Source organism: Falco punctatus (assembly GCF_963210335.1).
Source record: "Falco punctatus genome assembly, chromosome: 12".
Taxonomy (NCBI): domain Eukaryota; kingdom Metazoa; phylum Chordata; class Aves; order Falconiformes; family Falconidae; genus Falco; species Falco punctatus.
Genome location: NC_137592.1, coordinates 20,093,316 through 20,116,037, shown reverse-complemented (window position 1 = coordinate 20,116,037; position 22,722 = coordinate 20,093,316). Strand labels below are relative to the sequence as shown.

The following is a 22,722-nucleotide window of genomic DNA, read 5'->3' as shown; positions in this document are numbered from 1 at the left end:
ATAGTAGACATCCAACACTTCCGTGTGTCACAGGACTCACTGGCTAGAGACAGCTGTCTTCTGCGTGTTTTCAATAGATTTCCTCTATTACACCTCCTGAAGTTACTTGAAAGAATTTAATATTCTCACTTCCTCCTAGGTAAATCACTTCTGGGTTTTTCCTCCTGGAGTTTATTGTCGTCTTCTGTATTGTGTTTAGATTGAGGTCAATAGTTCTGGTTGCTGTTTCCTTCCCAGCTACCCCAGCCCACCACCTCTCTTCCAGGCAGGAAAACCCAAGTGACGGCCACTGGCAAAGTGAAGGTCAGAGCTTTCCTTGGCTGGCCTTGGACACCTTCCCGCAGCAGCCTGAGTCAGCAGCACTCCTCACAGATCAGATCTGCCTAGTCTCTTGAGGGCACTCAAAGGAATAAAACTTCATGACTGATGTCTCCTTCATGAAAAATCCAGCCATTTCTAATCCAGTTCCTAACCCTAGCGGAAGGCTCTTCTTTGCAAAGTGTTAAGCCGTTTTCTGTTAAATTTTGTTCACATCCTACTCCAGGTAACTGTCAAACTACTGAAGCAGGCGCAAACAGAAATTTGTATCCATTTAACTTCAGTTGAATGTCTATTTAGATAGCAAGCAAGCAGAATTTAATGCACTTTCAATAATTATTTTTCTTCAATGTTTTAATACATCCTAAAAAGTCTCAGTCAACCCACATTTCACAACAGTTCCTGTTATCAAAATATTTCATTCTTACACACAGTTTTTAATTAACATTCCCTCCTCATCATGCATGTGAAATATCATGCTGGAACTAGGAAGACCTATTTTACAACTGTAAATCTAAACTTTCAAATCAGAGTATTGATTCTCATTCCTGATTATCCAACACAAGCCAGTTTACAGCCTTCAAAAAGTGGGTATCCACTTATTCTCTGATACCCTATGGAGTTACTGCTATCAACAGTGTATAAGCTTTGACTAACAGAACATTCTTAATCCAAAGTCTATCTTGAAGCAGTTGTTCGATGGACACCCATGTGGAAGATACGAAATGCGCTTCTCAAATAAAAGGGCAAGACTGGCTGACAATACAAGCAAAATGCAGAGAAGTGCTGCAAGGGGTAGATATTTTCATGCAGAGCTGATGGAGAATGTGAAGGTCTCTGCAGCATTTTTTCAGGAATTTCCTTGTTTGTTAGCACAAGTTCTGCTAAGATGGACAAGAACATTACCACTTCAAGGCACCACTTTTTATTTACAGCAACATGATCTACCCTGGAGCGTACAGCTCCATGGCTCAAGGCATTATCTGAGGACATCGGGCACCTGCCTTCAATTTCCCTAGGTCAGTGCTGTTTGTGTCTTCAGTTGGACTCTCATATGGTGACATTATGTTCACTTCTGCTACAGGGGCCCAGCTTCCAGAGCGGGCTGCGCAGTCTCAGCCCAGGTAGCACCTCCAGTGTGATCAGGAAGCATTTAAATGAACAGAGATGGGATTCCCAGCAGCCAGAGGCCTCAGTCAGTCAAGCTGCTGAAGGAAGCGCCAGATGGAGAAGTGTGTCTGGATCTTTCATTTCTCTGTACCACAGAGCTTCTTTAAACTCACTGCTGATCATAGGAATTACTTATTAACCCCTCCTGTATTCAGGGCCCTCACAGATCCCTTTGGGTGAGGATGACTAGATCAAGATCACCCTTCTATTTTAAGCAGCCAGTGTTAACATCACCTTAAGCTATAGCACAGAAGTCAGATGACTTCTGCAGAAAACAGGCAACCAGGACACTACACCCACAGCACCCTTTGGATCCTAAATCCACCTACCCCCCACTCAGCAGAAACCCCCAGAGTACTTCCACGTAAGCGTCAGTTGTTCTTATCTGAGGTCGAGGATATGGCTTTGAATGTTCATGTGGGAGCTCTGGCACACAGCACAGTGTTTCACCACCAGCACTGTCCATGCCTCTGAATGGAAGCAGCCACAGCTGCTGACTTTTGTGCTCAAACCACCTCTGTCACCACCAGCAAACCTACCAAACCTGACCCTTCAGGAGATGTCAAACCAGGGAAGCCTGTTTTGTGACTTCTGATGGTGCTTTCACCATGCCAGGACACTCAGCCTTGCTGGGATGGTATTATTTCTGAATAAAGACAGTGCTACCTAAGGAATTTGCTCGCAGAGTTGTGTCACTGGGCTTTCAGAAACCACGATGACTGCAGATGGCCTTGTGAACTCTCAGTCTGAGCTGAAATTTAGGCATCTCAGTCTCACTTCAGGGGCTTGAGCCCCTTAAGGAATTTGATCAGTACTGGTGGGTAGGTCTATGGCTAAGAGCTGCACATGCACTGGTAGGTTAAGCAACGTCAAATTCTTTTCCTGTTAAAGCGGTGGAGCAGCCCTGACACAGTTTTAGTCTGGGTCAGCTAGCATTTGGGAGAGTTGCAGGTTGCAGCTAATTCCTAGCCACAGCTCAGCAGTTAGTATAGGCCAAAGACTGCTCCAAAAAGTAAATCTGAGTTTTCTGAGTGCAGGAGAGTTCAACAGTATGAACACAGGCCCTTCCCATTGCAAATACATTTAGAGATAAACTTGCTAACGTGGCAGTGAGGGTCAGACACAGAAATCCTTTCTGTCTCAGCAACTATGTTCTGCAGTCCAAGACAGCAAAGGAAAGAAAAGGAAGCATATAAGATTACACAAAGAAGGTTTGTCCTACGTTGGGAATTTTCTGTTCCTGGAGATTAAAAAAAAAAAAAAAAGGTCAAAATTTTGCGAACAAGACATACCATATTCTTACATTATAGAGTTGCACTTGTAAAACGGAAACACAGACTCACTGCTGGTAAATAGCCAGAAAGAGCATTCACCAAGCTGATTATAAATATGCACTTAGATAGCTCAGGGACTCCAAGGACTGAAATCAAGAGATAATCTACATGGCAACATGGTTATTTAAATAACTCTTCTTCTACAGGGAGTTCAGCCATTTTTCAAAGAGAGGAAGCATATTCATTCCTGAGTGCTCCAGATACGGGACAGTTATGAAAAACTTTCTGCACAAATGAAGTAAACGTGGTATCCCACAGGGAGAGCAAACAACAGCTTCTGTCACAGCCTCAAACCCGACTCTACCTGAATGAATGGAGGCTGCAAGGTAGCTGGGTTCGCAGACAGCAGTGTTTGTTGCAGGCTGCCACTCCCTCTTGAGGGTTACTTACGTGGGTTTAAAACTTCATACACTTGCAATAGATACAGCTGACAGCATGAAAACAATTAGCTTAACATATAAACAGTTAAGGATATAATGCTATTAAAATAGACGTTCAAGGAAACTAGCCGTTTCTACAGCTGTTTTGGAAGCTCTCGCTTTGGCAGAACATGCTGGATTGTCATTCTAAATGCCTGTGCTTCCCATGCTGGTTTCCTGAGGAAGGGTTTGTGGATGGACTTGTTTATTTATTACATTTTTTTTACCCCTCTGAGCTGTAGCTGTGGATTCCCCAGCCTTGTGAAAGTAGTCATTAGTTGCCTTGTTTGGCCAGGATAAATCGGTAAAGAAACCGGCTCTTGTCCAGAGGGTTCCTGGAATTTTCTCCCAACCTTGTGTAAGAGCTTAATAAAATCAAACTTAATTTTATGTAAGATTTGTTACAAGACCATAGGTGTTTTGTGAGAACAAAGAGTGAAAGAAATGAAACTATGTTTACTGTTCTGAAGTAAATCATACCAAATGAAGTTCAGATGGGACTTGCTAAGGTGATCAACCCTCCAAGGGGAGCAAGACCACAAGGATCAGATCCTGTTGTCTTAAATGAGAACCAAAGAAAATCAGCATCACCTACATCCACATACCCTGAGGCTATTTTGAAGGCAAGTTCCTTGACTGTGCCAGCCTAAAGCTGCAATAAACTCCCACAAAAACAATGGACAATCACAGCATTTATGACCTTCTGTCCCTCAAGTGCTGACCTTTTTTTCTCTGGGAAACAGAAAGTAACCTGTTCTTACACGTTTTTAAAACAAACACTCCACTGCAAATGCCTCCCGCTTTAGAGGAAGGCATACAGAACAAACAGCTAACGGATTTTAGTCACGTTATTTAATATATGCTGTTAAAAGAGGAACAGATGCTACAGCAAAAAGTGTATTATGAAGCCAGCATAACAGTATAAAACACAGTAGAATACTACCTCTTCAGAGGACATTTATGCACTTGGCAGTGAACATGTGGAGCTCAACAAAATAGTACCTTATGTAGAGTGCAAGTCCTATTTATAGAAGTTATGTCCCTGACAACAGTATCCATCATTTTCTGAACTGAAGTCTGCAGTTCTGTGGTGATTTTCAGCCACATCCATAATGTTGACAGTTGGTCAGCCGCACAGAGCGCAGCATGAAGCGCAAGCACCTGAACACTGTTGTTCTGATTATTGATTACGGACTTGTCCTGCATCATTACATACTTACTGGGTGAGAGCAACCCAAAGCGTTATTTCTAGTTCCAGCTGGCTGGAAGGTTACCCGTTCTTGACAAACATCCATTCTGACTAAATTACAATCCTTCCTCATGCTTCAGGATATCACTAGCTATGAAAAAGCTGCTAAGAAGCTTTCTGTTGGCTAAAGCACCTCCTGCCTGGCCACCTTCTCAAGAAGCCAGAATGACAAGCTGACATCAGCCTGACACTGCTTGCTGTGGTATGCTTATGCATTGCCTGATACCAGATTCAATTTAAGATCCTGTTCTCCAGCACAGATCAAGGACTGGGCCTTGTACATCTCATGTACTGCCTTGCTTGACAGCTTACCATGACCTAGCATGACAGCTGTGGTCATCAGTAATCACTGCCAAAAGGGAGGATCATAGGAGTGGGTGGAAAGGAAATCAGACATTCCTGGCAGCTGGCCTGCAGCTCTGAAGCTTCCTTTCACCAAACATCAGACTGAAAACAGATCTCCGCTTGCTGAAGAGAAAAGTATGGGCTTCCACTTTTCAATCGCTTTTCCTTAGCGCAGCGTACAAATGGTTTCCTTTCCCCAAAGAGAAAAAGAGAAAAGGCAAAGGGAAAAACACATGTGTTCACCCACCAGAGTGAAAACAAAGGGCCAGAGAAGGCTGTTCCTCCCTGGTCCGTTACTGTCATTTTTGTTAGCAGCAGTAGATTAGCCAGGCAGGGAATGATGGCCCTTGGAAAGCAAAACAAAGAAGTGTTTACCATATAAACACAGAATCAAAGAGTTACAAAACACAGAAAAATTCAAGTTATTTCAAGTTATTTTTTGATGAGCATACTACACAGAAAATTATATATTACAGCAGAATTTAATATGTGCTTTTACTGTTAAATTTTCACAAATTTGGTTATTACCTACAATGCAGCTCCCCTCAAGGGCTCAGCAGGACTGCCTCTGCCTCCAAGGACAATGAACCAAATCTTCTCTCATAAATAACCCACATGAACCCAATGAAATTCTATGGTGTTTAGTCCTATAAACACTTATTTTAGAAATGTGGAAGAGGTTCTGCTCATGTGGCTAAGACTGCATCTTTTCTAGGGCAGATGGAAGAGAAAGTAACAAAGAGGAACAACCACCAACAGCGATTGTGAAATAACATGGGCTACAAACCCATTGATTTGAAAACAAATAAGATTTAGTGGCTATGTCCACCATGGTAAAACCCCAAAATCTGAGAATTTCCCTGGCTTTTGAGCCTGCTGATAATTTCGGAACAGTATTGTGAAATCCTCCAGCTATTTGTTCCAGCTGAGCCTGCTTAATTAGAATTCCTCAGCACTTAGACATATTTCCTTAACAGCAAATGATACAAATGCTCACTTCAGGAGACAGCAGAATATATAACGTGGGCTCTTTTTTTAAAAAAATAAATAGTTATTATAAAACTGAAAGACAAAAACAATAGCAACAGATCCCCAACAGATTTTTGTCAAACCAAACATGATCAAAACCATCCCAAAGTTTCTGAGGCTGTACACACTGTTGGGTTTAAATCCTCTCTCAAACCCCATCACCATGACTCTTTCAAGTGAACAAACATGCAAAGACATTTCAAGCACCATGGCAATGTTGACTCGGAGCATTGTTAACTCCTACCAAAAGGCTGTGGGAAGCACAGTAAAATGATAGAATGTTTCATTTATTAACCTGTGATGAAAACCAGGCTTCTGGTGATGGAGGGGGCAGGGGAAGGGTAAAGATAGGCTTGTCTGTTTAATGCTTAGCCCAGATATTTTTTTTTCTTTAACAAAAAAAACCCAAAAACAAACAACAAAAAAATGCAAGAAAAGCAAGCAGCTGAGTGCATTGCTTCTGGCTGTGTCTTTCCGTAGGTTGCCGGTTGCCAGCACTCACAAAGCACAAGTTACGTAATGCGCTCCTATCAGGAATCCGAGTTCAAAAACATTTCATGAAGTCCCATGCTGTTCTTGCCGGAGTAATTGTTTCTGATAATGAAAAGTCTGTATCACCCTGATTCAGCTGTCTCGCCTCTCTCCAATGGCAGCACTTTGTGCTTTCTCTCAATCTGTTCTCCCTCCCTCCCTCCCAAAGATTTCTGCTCATTTCTTAAGGACACTATTCTCTTGCCTAAACCCCTTCACTGGCTTTTGCCAGAGGAAAAGAAAAGTAATGGAGGACACATGTAGGTTTGCCCCTCCTATGCCTCTGAAACAGGATGGTTTTCCCTGCTCATCATTCGGAAAATCCTCGTTTATTTGGCAAGTGCAAAAGAAACACTGGATTTACCATCAAAGGTATATTCATCACAATGCAGTATTGACCAAATAGCTTTTCTGACCTAATTTTGGGGAGTAAAGACCTAAATTTCAGAACAATTTGTCTCTTAGAAATGTGCTTAATCCAGATGGAATAAATGGAGGCATTTTTCAGGAAAATTCTGCAACTTTTCACAGAAATATTTCTTGGATAACTTGTTGAGTGAGGAATTTCATTTGCAGTCACTCTGCCACTTTGATATCATTAAAATCAATCAGGCATACAGATAAGAGCATACAATTATTTAAGGTATCTATACTAGAGTACATAAAGAGGAAATAATGCAGGACAGCTCTCTCTTTCAATCTGTATTCAAGGGTTTTATGCCCTTGTATGAATGTATAAATATTATTCAAAATATTTCAGTACATAAATAACACTAATCTGCTTCCTTGATAAAATTTAAATAAAAGAAATAAATAAAAAAATAAAATTGCAATTGCAGAATTAGTATAAAACACCCTTATTAAATATATCCTCAAGATACAGGCTTAAACACTATTAAACTGTGCTTTCTTATAATTCTCTTTCCAGTGTAGTTGCTAATATAGGTAAAAAACAGCTTATTCTTTAAAGAAGCATGAGATTTGACTCATATCATTGTATCTAAGTAAATATGAAATTTAGGCCAAAGTATCCTTGGGAAGTTTAATCCATGACAGTCAGTCAAAGGATTCCCATTTCTTTCAGCAGACTTCAACACAGATGGTTCTAGCAAGGATATCTGGGGAAAATGTGTTTAATGTTAAAGTAATGACTTACAAGGTACTGGAAAAGTGTACTGATAGAAACCTTCAAAGCACAATTAGACAGATTAACAGATAAAGTATCTGTATGTAAATCTCAATGTATTTCATCATGTGTGTTGAAATAAAGGAGGTGAAAGATGAATACAAAAGTTATTTCTAAAACAGTAACAGAAAGTTTTATTATCTTGCAGACATGGTTAGATTCCGAAAACTTAATTGTCTTAAATTTATGAGGAATTTTTCCTTCAAGAATTTTATCTTAAATTTCAGGGATTTAGTTTTTTTTATTTGTCCCTGCTAGTTTCTTTTAGAACTAAAAATGATGATTCCTAGAAAGAAGGGAATAGAAAGTTGTCAGGCACAATTTAGCTTTAATTCAGTCTTCAATTCTTAGTTAGGCAAAGCTCACAAGATTTCTGTTCTTTTAATTTGTGGTCTAACAAGCCTTAAGCCATATACAAGGAGGAAAACCACACTTTGTTTCAACAAAAGGAACACTTAAAAACACTACTATTAAACACAGAAGGTTAACATTAATCAAGATTCCCTTCACTTTATTTTAGCAACTCCAAAGATTAGTTAATTCTTGCAATGAAGCTACAGACATTGATTTATACCTCTCTGAGGCAGAGAAATGTTGACCATCTTCCCAAGTCAATAAGAGAATCGGCAACAGAACTCAAGTGTTGCAGGTTCAAGCTCCTAGTTATAAGAAATACCTCAAAAATGAAACAAAACACAAGAGCTGCCTACAGTCACTCAGACCTCAAATCCTACGACGACTTCAAAACCTTGTGAGTCCTTCTTCCACAACTTCCCGGTGAAATCTAGGCGATACTGCTTAACTGACCATAAGACACAAGATTATACAAGACCTGCTTCAGTTTTTCTAACTGTAAAATAGGGTTAATAGTACCAAGCCCTTTATAAATGCTTAGAATTTTTTCCGGTCAAAACAGTACAGAGATATACTGATATTGGACCTATGCCTACAGAAATCAAACATAGTTCACAGATTCAAACATGGTTCATAGACTATGTCATCTCAATCTAGAGCTCTGAGAAAAGCGAACAGAAAACTGGCAAGTGTCAGCTTGCTACTTCATGCAAAAGCATTATAAATGAAACACGTAAAAGCAGCAGCTGCATAAGCAAAGAACAGAAATTCTGATTTGTAAAGCTCACACACATTGAGTATCACAACATAGGCAAAATAAAATATTTATTGCTACAAGGGTTTATATAATTTTCTCCCTCCAGCTTATTAAACTTTGAAATCTTAATGACTCATTTATGTTGCACATGCTTTGCAAAGTAACACCGATTGCCTATGAATCTACGCAAAACAGCAATTTGCTAAAGATTTTGTTGGCTTTGCATGGCAAAAGGAAACACACAAACACAGTTAATACAAATGATGGAAAACTCCAAGAAATTCTTCAAGTCCTATATAGCAGTTCTGGAGTACGTTTTGAACAAATTGTTGATTAGCTGCAAGAGTTATAAAACAATATTAGCTAATACTTGAAAACTTGCCTGGTATAACTGAATTAGCCTGAATTTAAATAAGGTGCATAATGATGTACCTAGGCCTAGTGGTATCAACAGTACTACCAGACAGAAGTTGCTTCAGTGTTGGTCTGGATGAGAAGAGAATGAGACCACCCATGCTTCTAAAATATTGTTGTGGAAAACAGAAATTAACCAACTTACATGCTGACATGAGTAAGAAAGCAAGTTATGACCATATAAACCAGAGTGAAAAACACAGTCCTGAAATGAACCCTTTGCAATAAACCAATTTCTGAGTGGTACCATTGACTTCAACAGCAGTTATAGAGACCTGGACGCTTTTCAAAATCATTACTGAAGGAAGAGAATTTATTTTAGTATCTAATCTTCAAAACATGATTACAACATGTTCATAAGGTCCAACATCAATTTCAGAAAACACAGACTGCTTGCCTTACAGCCAAAATACACAATGGATTTAGGAAAGCTGGGTGACTGGTGAAAAGCACTGTAGTGGAAATAGCTATTTTCACTGGTTTGCTCCACTCAGTTTCTTGTCACCATCAGTTAAGGCTCACTACAAGGATTTTGCTCAGAACACAGCACAGCAGACTCTCATTCCCTGGTAAAGTTTCAGTCCTGCTTTCTGAAACAAGATGATTTTCATTAGAATATCTTCTAAACTGAGGCTTCTGCACACTCAGAAAGTAGCAATACAGAACTATCACAAGATTTGTGACCCATTCTACATTCCAAGTCAATCACGTTAATTTTGTGCAACTACTCAATGAATTATAAAGTACTGTTGTGTTTGTACTTACGTTGAATAGAGCAGACTCCTTTTTAATTCAGGGCCATACTTTTATTAAATCCTTCTATGTTTCTCAGAAATATGTGCCAAAATGCATTTCACTGCTATATGTCAGTTCCTTACTTCCTTTTCAGATCTTACTCTATTTTAGAGCGTGAGAAGGTATTTGAAGGAGTAAAATTTACTTTTGTTTGAATGGTTTGGCTGTCTTTGTTGGCGAGATTCATCCCATCTGCTTTTACCTGTGTAAAATTGGGTACCTCCTCTAAACCTTACCTAGGATTCTTGCACACTATTCAACAGAGAAAATTAGGGACTACCACAGAGGAATCATCTCATCCTAATTTCAGGTGGTTTACAGAGTTCAGATGAATCACCCCCTGGACACAGGCCTTTTGCTATTGGTCGTTAAAAAAAAAAATAAAAAGGAAAAAAGTAAATGATTCGTGCATTAAAAGCCAAATTTAGACCATGAAGTGTAGGTGAAAAACATTTTACCTTTACTGATCCACTTCAGATCAGGTTATCTTAGACTTACACCATGGACTTTCCTAGGCCACGGTGAGAAAACCTACCTGAAATCTCCACCCATTAGTGAGAAACAACTTACAGATGCCAGCAACTCATATTAAAAACATTAACTATACCAGTCCCTACGGCATAGTGATTCATGAAAGTACATTGTTTATAGCATCTCAAATAAAGGAAAATCTCTAGCCTCCAAAATAAACACTGAAGAAGTGCAGTATTAGAGAAGTTTATAAGATTCCAAGTAGTTAATAATAAACAGGACAAAAACAACATGTCCATATGCTGGCAGAACAACGCCTCATGAATCATGCACCTACTGTGAACAAATATTTGTTGGAGGGGTTCACTGGGGTTTTTTGATGTGTCATACTGCATTCATAGGATGACATCTGAGAAGAGAAGATGAGCAATGAAAGAATAAATGTTTTGGATTATAGTAATAGCTATTTTTTAACCTCTGGCTGGATCTTCTCCAAGACCTTCCAGTAGTACTCCTGCCTAGTGGCAGTCCCATCACAGAGCCTTCTAAAAAATAAAAGAATGAACTCTAGGTGGAATAATTATGCATCCCAATGAACTGGCAATTTATGTTAATGATGTAGGAGTTGACAAACACCTAGTAGTCTCAACATGTGACAGAGGATTTTATGGCTACTATCGGCCTCACTAATTGTCTTCCTACATAATCTAATGATCTTTGATCAGTGCAGGAGAGGCACAAGCACTGTCAGATGAAAGACTTGAAACAACTATCTGAGTGTTGTCCAAAATTTCCCCCTCCTTCTCCCCCGCTCCTCGTAGCATTTGAAATATTTTAACTCTCTGTAATGAGAATATGTGATCTCAAAAAGACCTGACAGAAATGAAATAGCTATCTCGGATGCTGAACACACCAGATCTCCCAAATACCTTTTTTCCCCCTCTACTACATGCTATTGGCAGCAAAATGCTACAGAAGACATGCAACCTTTCTTAAAAAAAACAAAACAAAACAAAAACAAACAAAAAAAACAAAAACAAACAAAAAAATAGAATATCATACTATTTAATGCTATCTAATATAGTGTATATTTAAAATAATGAAAATTATAAAACATAAAAATAACTTATAACACAACAATGCTGCAACTGTTGTCACAATTTGCTCTGAAAAGGCTGGAAACGCTGTAACAAAATAATCACTAGCCAAAGAACTTTTTCACTTAACACCATGTCCGAAGCAGAAATGGTGGTAACAACAATGAGAATTTTGGGAAGAAAAGGCGATTGCAGACATGGCCTGAAAAGGCTGTGCACATCCAACACCAAGGAAGGATCTTTCTTTCAGGACTCTTGCTGGCCATTCCTTACTGTGTTCCTCTCTGAATACAACATCCACTGCCTTGTAAAGCCAGTGAACAGGTACAATATTGAAGGCAAATAGAGAGGGCAGCACAAATCTCAATTAGACTACGTTTTGAGTAGGAATTACCTTCAAGATGGAGAAAGGAAACTGTTGCTCCAGTGGATGAGAAATCATGAATGCTGCAGGAGAAACTCCTCTTAAAGGAAAGGCTACAAACTCCCTACCAGTGTTACAGACTCACAGTGCCTCCCAGGACACATCTAGACAAAGGCACCCGTTCTGGCAACCACAAGATAGGTACATTGAACAGCATGATCCAAATCTCTTTTCTAGGTATTTCGGCTAAACCCTTGCTGAAACTAGGAAGAAAAAAAGAGAGCCAAATTACTTCTGTGTTATAGTACAATAGTTCTGCCTAAAGTAAGTGGAAGAAGTGGAAACTTACGCTTTCCACAGATTGTACTGAACAAAAAAGAGGAGTGGCCACTAGAAAACTACACAAACAGTTGAATCCATCTGGAAGAGAACATCCTCACATCTATCCACAATCAGATGAAAAACTCAAGAAATGAAGAACAAAGGACACCTAGGAGTGATTGCAGACAATCAGTTATACAACAGCTTGCAACACAGCTGCAAAGATCAGTACAACTTTGTGTTGCATGCACATATGCATCCTGAGATAGTGCAGACTGGATATTTTAATGACTCAATTTTGTACAGTTCCCGTATGATCCTACATGGAATACAACAGTCAGTTGAGCATCAGATTACCACAACCATATGATGAAAACTAGGGAAGTTTCTCAGCTGACCAATGCTTTGTAATGTACTATTTAATTTTCTGTGAAAACACATTTATAGCACATCTAAGAGCTCTCAGAGAAGAGTGTAAACAGCAGACTGGTAGTATTTGCAATGTAAACACCAGGAATGGAGGGCACAAATTATAACTGTAGACAGAAAAGTAATTGAGAAAAGCAAAAAATCTTCAACAAAAAGTGTAAAGCTTTGGAATAATGTCTTAAAAAATATGAGGTAATCTTCACTGCATGAAAACCCATTAGCAGAGCAGAAGACCAGACAACTTTAATAGGTCATTTCAAAAATGACAAATAGGTCATTTTCAGATCCTACCATCTACTAGAGTTTTCTAACTATTGATTGGCATGAGGTGAAACCTAAAGAAATTAAGGACAGTCACAAACACATGAAAGAGAGTAATGAGGAGCATGTCTATATTTTTCTGTACGGACTCCTTTGATGTTTTGCTTACCAGAAGAGTGCAGAGACATCTGAACTCCTGGTAGGAGGCACAGGGCTAACCCAGGGACCCCACAACAAAGATGAATTAACCAGATATTCTGCAGTTTCTGCAGGCAAATAAGGAACTTCCCAGCTTTGAATTTATTCTTTCTTTTTTTTTTTTTTTTTTTTATGATTTGATTTCCGATTTTTCATTGCTTTGCATCTTGCAAGTAAGAATTTCTCCAGGATCTATTTCCTTTCCTGTCCTAGGTGGATACCACCTTAAGAAACACGCAAAGTTCCACAGAGATGTCAGAAGCAGCAGGCAGCAATCAGTCACACTGTCCCTGCCTTCAGCACATCAGCTGACTAACTGTACCTGAAGAACTGACTTATCCAGTGCAGAGATTTGTAGACTCTGTGCTATAATTTAACCGTTGGCACAGTCAAAATACATTGCATTGTCCACTTCATCTTCTGAAAAGGCAGAGACATGCATTTACCTCTTGTCCATCTGCATGGCTCTAGTGTTTGCAGCAATTACTGCTTGCCTGTAGACTTCTGTAATCACTGAGCAGAGAGAAAAGAATTCTTCTAATTGCTGAATGGTTTTAGTTTCCCAAAATAGTTGACCTTCCTTTTTGAAGAAAAAACTTTCCCCTGACTCTCCTCTGCTTGCCTCCCCACCCCCTTCCTGCTGGCAGACACGAGAAGAGAGCTGTGTTTGTTTTCACGGTAAATGGGAGGCCAGGGCAGCGACGAGGCTGATCTCACAGTTTCCAGCTGTAATATTTGATTCTTTACAACCGCACATATACAGAACTCAGAAACTAACCTAGTCCAGTAAGAGCAATACAAGTAAAAATCTCACAGCATGCAAAAAAAAAAAAAATATTGAGCCACAACAGCATGAATCTTGACATGAAAGCAAATATGCCAGCTAAGAGACAAGGGTTTTTTGGGCCAAAACTGCTGAACATTGCAGCTGAGCCTCTATGTCCACATATAAGGGACATGTCGGATTTTCAAGTGCTGAAGGTCCAGGATTTTATAATGAAACTAGACAAAGGCAAGCATTTTTAGGTCACCTGAAACTATCCCTATAGGGCTTAGGAAAGCAATTCAAGGCCCACTTAGAAAGAAGAGAAAAAGCGAACTATCATTAAAAACTTTCCTTATCCCCCACTAGCAGAGACAACTGTGTATCAGTCTTCGTGACAAAGCTGGTTTGCTGCTTTGAAGCTCATGTGATCTGAACACACAGAATTCCTGCCTTCAGGTTTATATTAAAATTACTGATATTAAGTATTTACATCAATCACTTTCAGACATTCGAAGGGGTTTCCTTTTTTCTTTTTTATTGGACAATGAGAAGAATGACAGAAATACATTCCAACAGGAATTCAAACTACATAGGATATTCAAAAGTGAATAGTTAGTTCTTTAAAGTAATATTTTAAGAACCTTAAAAAATATCTGATCTTCTGATGGAGAAACTCAAAACTTCTCCAAATGGAAGACCTGAAGTTTGAGGAGGAAATGGATTAAATATATATCATTATTAGAATGTTTTTGACAAGGCTGTCCAAAATGTTCAGATAATAGAGAACCAGAGGTATAAAGATCTGATACTCCCGGCCCCGGTGTTAACTTCATTATCTTTGCAGTCTTTGTTAACTGTATGTTCAAGGCAGGAGGATAAATTTATTTTTCTTTTATTTTAATGAAAATGCTTCCCTGATGTATAGACTTTCAAACTGAGATTCACCAAGTACATGGAACTTAGCACACACTTCTGGAAGACTGTGAGATCCTTCCTTTTGCTCTCAGCCCAGCGGCTGGGAGCCCGGCTATCCCGGGGCCCCAGCAAGCTGAGCCCAAGCCTGCAGACTCACCAACGCAAACCTGGAAGCCCAGAGGCTGGCTGGCTCCAAGTGTGGCTCCCAGATTCTTAGCCATGGCAGCTCCCAGGCAGGCTGGCTGTGTTGCAGACAGCTAAAAGGGTTTCCTTAAAAAGAGGCACATTTCTTCAGCAAGCCTTTTCACATCTATTGGCAGATCAAAGCTGACACTTCGCAGTACACTTTGTTTCCTCCTGATGAGCTTTCTAACAGAAGATGTTTTGTGGGGAAAGGCTCTGGACAGTTCTAGCTGTCCATGTATTCTCACCTTAAAAACAACTTTGGTTTTTGTTTCAAGATCAGTGACACATAAAAGATCACTTGTGAACAGCTCTGTGGCTAGTGTGGTGAGCCTTACTGTTACTCTGCAAGTCGTCAGGCAAACCTGAGTTTTGTTCATATTTCCTAGAGACCACCTGGACAGAGTTGGTGTGTGGTCCAAAACCTACTGCTGAGAAGGTTCAGATGGCAGATAATAAGAGCTAGACCACTGCTGCGGACCTGGTGATCTGGGTGTTTCTATCCCTGGCATTAACATCTCTGGAGCCTTTATTCACCAAGCACTTCAAGTTAATGGGAGCTATTTCCACCCTTCCCTGGCATAGATGCTTGCAAATGAAATGACGGTAGGAAGCACTCACATTTCTTTCAAATCTCAGAAATGTTGTTTCAATTTGAGTTTTGGAAAAGAGCTGGGAAGTGCTAATTACTGCAGCTGGTTCATTCCAGGACAAGCACAGAGAGAAGAAAAACAAGGCTCTTTGCTTCTTGTTGAAAAAGAGCAAAGCAGACCCAAAGCAAAAGTGGAGAGAAGCAGAGGTATACAGTAAAACAGCCTGGGATGTACCTCAGCAAGAGGTTACAGCACACTTCTTGCTTCCCCTCAACCTGCCCCGTTCGACACTATAAAATATAGCAACTTGGGGTGGCTCTGAATTAGGCCAGGTGGAGGTAACTTCTCCAGAACTGCACACTAGTTGGGAACTGATGTTATGCAGCCATGTTCGCTCTGACTCGGTGCCCTCTGACCTCTTTAGGACAATCCGTAGGAGACCATTGCCAAAGGTGCTCATTCCTCTACTCCCTGACAGCAGAGATTGCTTCCAGGCAGCATAGCTCTCAATGGATTCTTTGCACTTTCAGAGGAGTAACATGGAGACAACCTAGGACAAACCACGTGCCTCAGATGTTGACCTAACACATTATTAATTTCCACAGTTAGCTCAGAGACCCCTCCAACCTGGCACGTCCATGGGAGTGGGACAATCAAAGGACTTTTGCCCATGGGGCTGTGCCAGCCTCACATACGTGACCAGAGTGATTCCAATTGTACTCAGGTTAATAACAAGGAACTTGCTATGTTTTCACAGTACAACAGACAGCTGGACAGATTGCAGCTAATAGACAATACTTATGTTCATCACCTAATGCTGAACATTAAAGAGTGCTATGATTTAATGAGTGTATGTTTTGTAGAAAATGCTTCTCCTGCATAATATTTGTATCAAATGACTTCAACACTAAGTTCCTACTTGCAGATTTTCTAGCGTGATTCAGTAAATTATTTAGGCAGCCCCAAAACACTACTATCCTTCTAAGTATGCATTTGGGTATCTCTTTGGATATTTACAGTTTATAATTTTTAATTAAAATTAATTGAACTTCAGAGCTCAATATGCTATAGTTCATCTACAGAGTGTTATTCCATATATGGGATTTCAAGAAGATGGTAAAAAGGAAAATAATCAGTTTATTTTGCTCACACTCCATCTATCCCAGTTTGGTCATATCTGAGAGTACTACAGATTTCTAATGTAAGAGCTTTCATAGTTAGCCTTTTCCTTATCCTTATCCCTATCCCTCTTTTGGCCCCAGTCCTCTACCCAAAACACAATCCCCCACCCTGACAGAAAGTGCCCTTACGAATACAAATGCCTGTGGACAACTTTTTATTTGGCAGCTGTATAACATTATGGACTTATTATCCGTGAAAGAGTTCTACTTTCCTCAAACTGGAATTAAAGTGCATTAGGAAACCAAGAAAAATGTTGTTATTGCACATCACACTGGGTCAGACAGCTTTAGAGAATCTCCAGAAATAAAGGAGAAAACCATTTGCTTTTTTCCTGTACCATCAGTATCATCTGACCAACTGCTAATTGTACTGCTGAGGTTTTAAAGACCTCTATTCAGGTAAGTGCTGGCCAAAAAAACCCGTTCTCATTCATCAAAGCACAAGTACTTTCAAGAGTAGCCTAGTAACACAGAAAAGACTTGAAAATCCTCAAAGTCCAGCCACCTATGGAGCGATCATGTGAAAAAAATGTCAAAGAATCACTTTTGTAAATGCTTAAGACAACTGCTACTGAGTGGTAAACACAAAATACTGTTTAATTGCAATTTTCAAAAATTCTTCCTGCTTTCAGTCATTATATGTCTGTCCCTCTGATGGAAATGGGAATTCTTTCAGTTTTCAAGCCTGTGCTCTCCTTTCATTGCAATGAGGACCTAATTCAGAGCTTTAAACTGTGTTCTGCAATGCATAATTAATCTGGCTTCATAGAGACCTGGACAAAAGACCCCATTCAATCTTCAGCTCCTTCCCCCTGAGATATTGTTATTTCTAAAAACTCCTGCCAGCTGGGCTGGAGGGAAATCTCAGCACTGTGGGAGAATGAACAAACTACAGGCCTCTGAGGGATTTGAAGTAACTATCTGACTAAATTGGATTAGAAAGTAAGGAAGGGGAGGGGAAGGAGATCTTATTCTGAAGTCTACAAAAGCTCATAAAAAATTCTTAGAAGATTTTCATATGGTGAAGGGGAGAGAAATATGCAAGTTTTTATAACAAAACGGAGAAAGAATTTTAAAACATGCGTGAGCCAATACACTTGGGGATGTTTGAAGGGATTACTGCTGGTATTATTTCAGGAAAACTGTTGTGTCTGCCTTAGAGCTTTGAATCGGTGTTTCTCTGCAAAATCTGGGCTGCCCTGCAAACCAAAACAGTCATACTTTCCTTCCAGGTATTTGATACATCTCCTGTTTGAACCTATAATGCAGCCTAACCATAAGTTGCTTTAAATTTCCTCCCAAGCACGTCACAATTAAAAGCCTTTGCCCAGAAGGATTTCAAAGGGCTTACGGAAAAACACATTCAGTCTTGTTAAGAGAGCCAGCACCCTGCTTTCATTCCCTGCAAGCTCATTCTCCAAAGTGTGTCAGTGACGCTGCCCAGATCACCTGGCTGCCTCTCATGCATTTCACAATATTTTTAGCAGGCACGCGCATACTCAGGAATACTGCCCCATTTACCACCAGAGTTTTTGGAGGACAAGGTGGAAAAAGCTGATGTCCCCGTTGGGAAAATGGGTGGCTGGGGGGAAAGACGTTTTGGGCTCTCTGTCTCCTCTGCCCCACCCTGCTGTCCCCCACTGATACAGACCTGCTGCTCACAGGCTCCCCAGTCCTGCAGCACTGATGCTAGTTGAATGAGGTTATGTGGGTGTAGTCCAGGACAAAACTTGGCTCCCTAGCTTCAGAAATATTTTCAGAAGCCAGATCTTTTAGCCACCCTAACCAACACTGCCCATATTTCAACATGCAGCCCTTACAACAGCAATAAGGACAGATTACTTTGTAGGCTTATATAATTTCTTCCTGTAAAATGTAAAAACACCTTGAGAAAGGCCAGTGTCTTCACTTAAAATCCTTCTACTGGCACCATTAGAAATTTTAAAAGCAAAAGCCATCATAGGATCCTGATAACAGGACCAGCTTCCTCTCCTTCCCCCTGCCCATCATGGAGGTAAGACTGCAGGAGGCTGAGCTGCCAGGGCTGCTGCTCATGGGACACACTGCCAAGGCAAAGAGTCAAAAGCACCCATGCAATACACTAATTTCTCCACAGTCAAAAGGAATGAAAACATTCCCTAAAAGTTGATCTACTTAGGACTCACGTGTTGTTACAGAGTGAAAAGCAGGGCGAGTTTTCAGAGGTCTGACATGCACTGAAGAGGCTAGCATGCACAATTTAAAATGCACCCTACTGGACGATGCATCTGTGTAAAGAGGGGCACACAAAAAAATTAAAATCCATCAAAGCAATCCTAATCAAAGATCCCATTTGTGTTCTATCATTATTCGCCGTTTCTAGACCTATTATCACAGAATAATTTTCGATAATCTCCCTTTACCCTGGGGAGCAAGTGCATAGAGGAGAGGGAGTAAGGGGGGGGGGGGGGGGTTGGGGAGGGGGGAAAAAAAAGGAGATTACAAGATTCAGCAAAATCTTTCAAACCACTGGAGCTTTTTTAAGGGTGTCACTTCATTCAGAAACACTCTCATGTAACTTAGCAACAGCAACAACAACGAAAGTACTGGTAGCTCATATTCCAGACAAACAGAAATGTTTAAAACATTAACTTGTTATACAAAATCCATACAGCCCATTTCCAGTTCCTTTAATTCCTGGGATGGAGGAAAAGCAAGCCAACACCACCACACTTTCTTTCCCAACCAACATAACGAGCCACTTGAGATAACTCTTACACGCTATCCAAATTTGTTGGGTGTTGTCAAATCCACGTTGAGGCATGACATCAAAAATCCTTACTTACAACAGTAATCAAATAACTCTGAATGACCCTGTGGCATTTTTCAAAAGGGACAACTAAAGGTTTCATATCTGTGAAAGAGAAAACCTGGTGGAGGAAGAAAATCAGTGTCATGGCATTCAGCTAAGCATATCCTGAGTAATGCTAACACATAAGTAAAAGAACTACTTAAAGCAGCGCTGACTTTTCTCAACTGAAGGAAAATTGCTACCATCACTCAGTGGATCTAACAGTGCAGTAAGAGTATTAGACATGTTTTCTCTATTGACAACACCTAGTTCAAGGATCCTACCCAAAACTGGCAATAGAGACTGTAAGCAGCAAAGGGCAGACAGCCCAATCCAAGGCAGCAAAATTCAATGTTAAAACCCATCCCCACACTCTGGACTCTGTGTTGCACTGCTGTAAGCAGGAGACTGCCCAGAGGGATCTTCCAGCAGATGACACACTCCCCACAGGCTGCTGAGATACTGTACCCTGCCACGGTCAGGACCTTTCCTAGCAATGCACAAGCAGCCCTCCTCATTCCCACCCTGACCCATCTCCTCCAGCCCACCCATAGAGCTGATGCTGAATGGGGAGCCTCAGCCTGGCTGTTGCTAGAGTCCTGCAGTGCAACCAGGACAGGAGCAGAGCCAGAGCAACCTTTATAGGTGTGTAAGCCATACCCAAACCTGCTGCTTCAGGAAAACCAAAATAACTCATTGTCCCTGCAAGGATGACAGAAGCCCAGCAACAGCACTGGGCAAGTGATGGAGGGAGGATGAGGGGAGCCTGTCAAGGCTGGAGGTCAGGTTTCTGCAGAGGGGCTGAGGCTCAATCCTGCTGCAAGGAAGCGTAAAGGGTGGCCCTGGAAAACAGTGGCAGAGACTGGGGTTTGCAGCTCCTGTTGCCGTGTGAGGGGTGGGGAGGGCAGGGAGCAGAGCCCATGAGGAACAAGGTCCTTGCCCCCAGCCACACCACTGCATGGAGAGGGAGCGGGGAGATCGAGCCTTTCATTTGTGCATCTCCATAAGTATTTCCCTCTTAGGGAAGAAAACCAAGTCACGACAAGAAGCAGGGTTTGTCCCATATCACAGAAAGGGTCAAAGAGGATCCTGAAAGTTTTGGACACAGCTTCTTATCCACATGCACTTGTGTAAACTTGGCAGGCTAAACAGACACCCTGCTGCTCACCCTGCAGCTGGTCCTACCTGCTGCTGAGCCTGCTCCCAGACCAATCTGCTGCTCAGCCCAGCCCCAGCCCACTGCTTACCCTGCACCCGCAGCCTGCCAGCTGACCCACTCTGCAGTTGCTCCCTAACTTGCTCCACTACGCACACACATTCATCTGTACATACATACTCAACCCAACAGCTGAAGCAGATCAGCCAAATAACCACAACAGCAACCTGACTCGGTTTGAGTGACATGAGTGAAACGCCTCAGCCCAGCCCTGTGGGGCTAGTGGTGCTCTGGGCATGGTGGCTGCCTCTGCCACCCCCAGCCATGGTTGGCTACCCCAAGGGTCTCATCCAGCCTTGTGTTCCCCCACAGCCCTGACATTTTAAAATTTCATCCTACATAAACATGAGGGAAATTTTAATTCTGTTTTGTTAACTCTACATCAGCTGCCAGACTTGGAATCTACAAAAATTTCTTAAAAAGGGATGAATGAATCATAGAATGGGTTGGGGTTGGAAAGGACCTTAAAGATCATCCAGTTCCAACCCTCCTGCCACGGGCAGGGACACCTTCCACCAGACCAGGTTGCTCAAAGCCCCATCCAACCTGGCCCTGAACGCTTCCAGGGATGGGGCACCCACAGCTTCTCTGGGCAGCCTGTGCCAGTGCCTCACCACCCTCAGGGTAAAGAATGTCTTCCTGATACCTAACCTAAATCTGCCCTCTTCCAGTTTAAAGCCATCACCCCTTGTCCTGTCACCACATGCCCTTGTACAAAGTCCCTCCCCACTTTCCTGCAGGCCCCTTTAGGCACTGGAAGGCTGCAGTAAGGTGTCCCCGGAGCCTTCTCTTCTCCAGGCTGAACGACCCCAACTCTCTCAGCCTGTCTTCAGAGGAGAGGTGCTCCAGCCCTCTGGTCATCTTCGTGGACCTCCTCTGGACTTTTTCCAATAAGAAAAATAGGGAAGCAAAGTGATATGAAAGGGGGAAGCAGCACTCGTCAGCAACAATTTTGTCTGCTATGGGGCACTTCAGCTCCACTTCCCAAAATCTGCAGTTTGCTTTGTCTCATAGAAATAGATCATTACCTTCCTTTTTCTTAATGCTTACTCCATGTTTTAAAAGTATAGTCAAATAACTCTGACAGAATTTAATTCCTTGTTTTTCCCCTTCTTTCTCAAAACCTTGGGCTTCAACTGACAGTAATTCCCAGGACAAAACATGAGTACAACTCAAAAGAGCCTAAGACAAGGAAAAACTGGTCAATAAATTAAAGGTCAGATTTTCCTGTCACACTGATATCAGCTTGGATTTACACTGAAAAAAAAAAAAAAAAAAAAAAAAAAAGAGAAAATGGGCCATTACATTCTCAAAAGGAGGCAGCAGTCTGTCTTCAACAGGTCTGCCACACAAATCTAAACAGCCAAAGAAATTTCCAAAGAGGGAATCCCATAGCATGAAATGCAGACACAGAAATACTCCAGAGCAGACCCAGTTATAGTCCCCAAGTTCATCCTCAGGAGCACTCTGTGTAACCCCCTTTCAGCTGTCCCATTCATAAGTTAAAAACAGCACTGTCCCACCTCTACCATCTTGTCCTAATCAACCTTTTGAACTGTAATCCTTAAAAATTTTGAGTCTAGGAAATGCATACTTAATGTTTTCAAGAGAGTCTGAACAGGGCGTCAAAACCCCAAAATGCTGCTTAAATGGAATGCAAAAATGAATATGAGGCTTCTCATTCAGCTATAACATTTAATTGTGCATAGGGAATAACTTGGGGTAGAAATTGCTAACTTTAAAGTTCAATAAATCTTGCTGAAACCAGCAATGTACAGTCATGCATTTTAAGCATAAAAAATAAAGCTCTATAGAAAGCAAAACAAGAAGATAATGGCTTAAATGTAACATTTGTTCAAATTTTGGGCAAAGGCTTCCTTAAAAATTTGTCATTTTTACAGGTGTATTCTTTTCCAGTATTATAGTAATAACAATCAGATCCAGAAGAAATATTTTGGCTTGTCAACTTTAACCAAGATGACGTAGCAGAGGGCGG

The 22,722-nt window shown here is 41.0% G+C and overlaps 1 protein-coding gene across 1 annotated transcript in view; it reads right to left on the bottom strand.

Moving 5' to 3' along the window:
- LOC308072140 (uncharacterized protein) overlaps positions 1 to 22,722 on the bottom strand; it is a 264,344-nt gene that overhangs the window by 126,903 nt on the left and 114,719 nt on the right. The window lies entirely within an intron of this gene.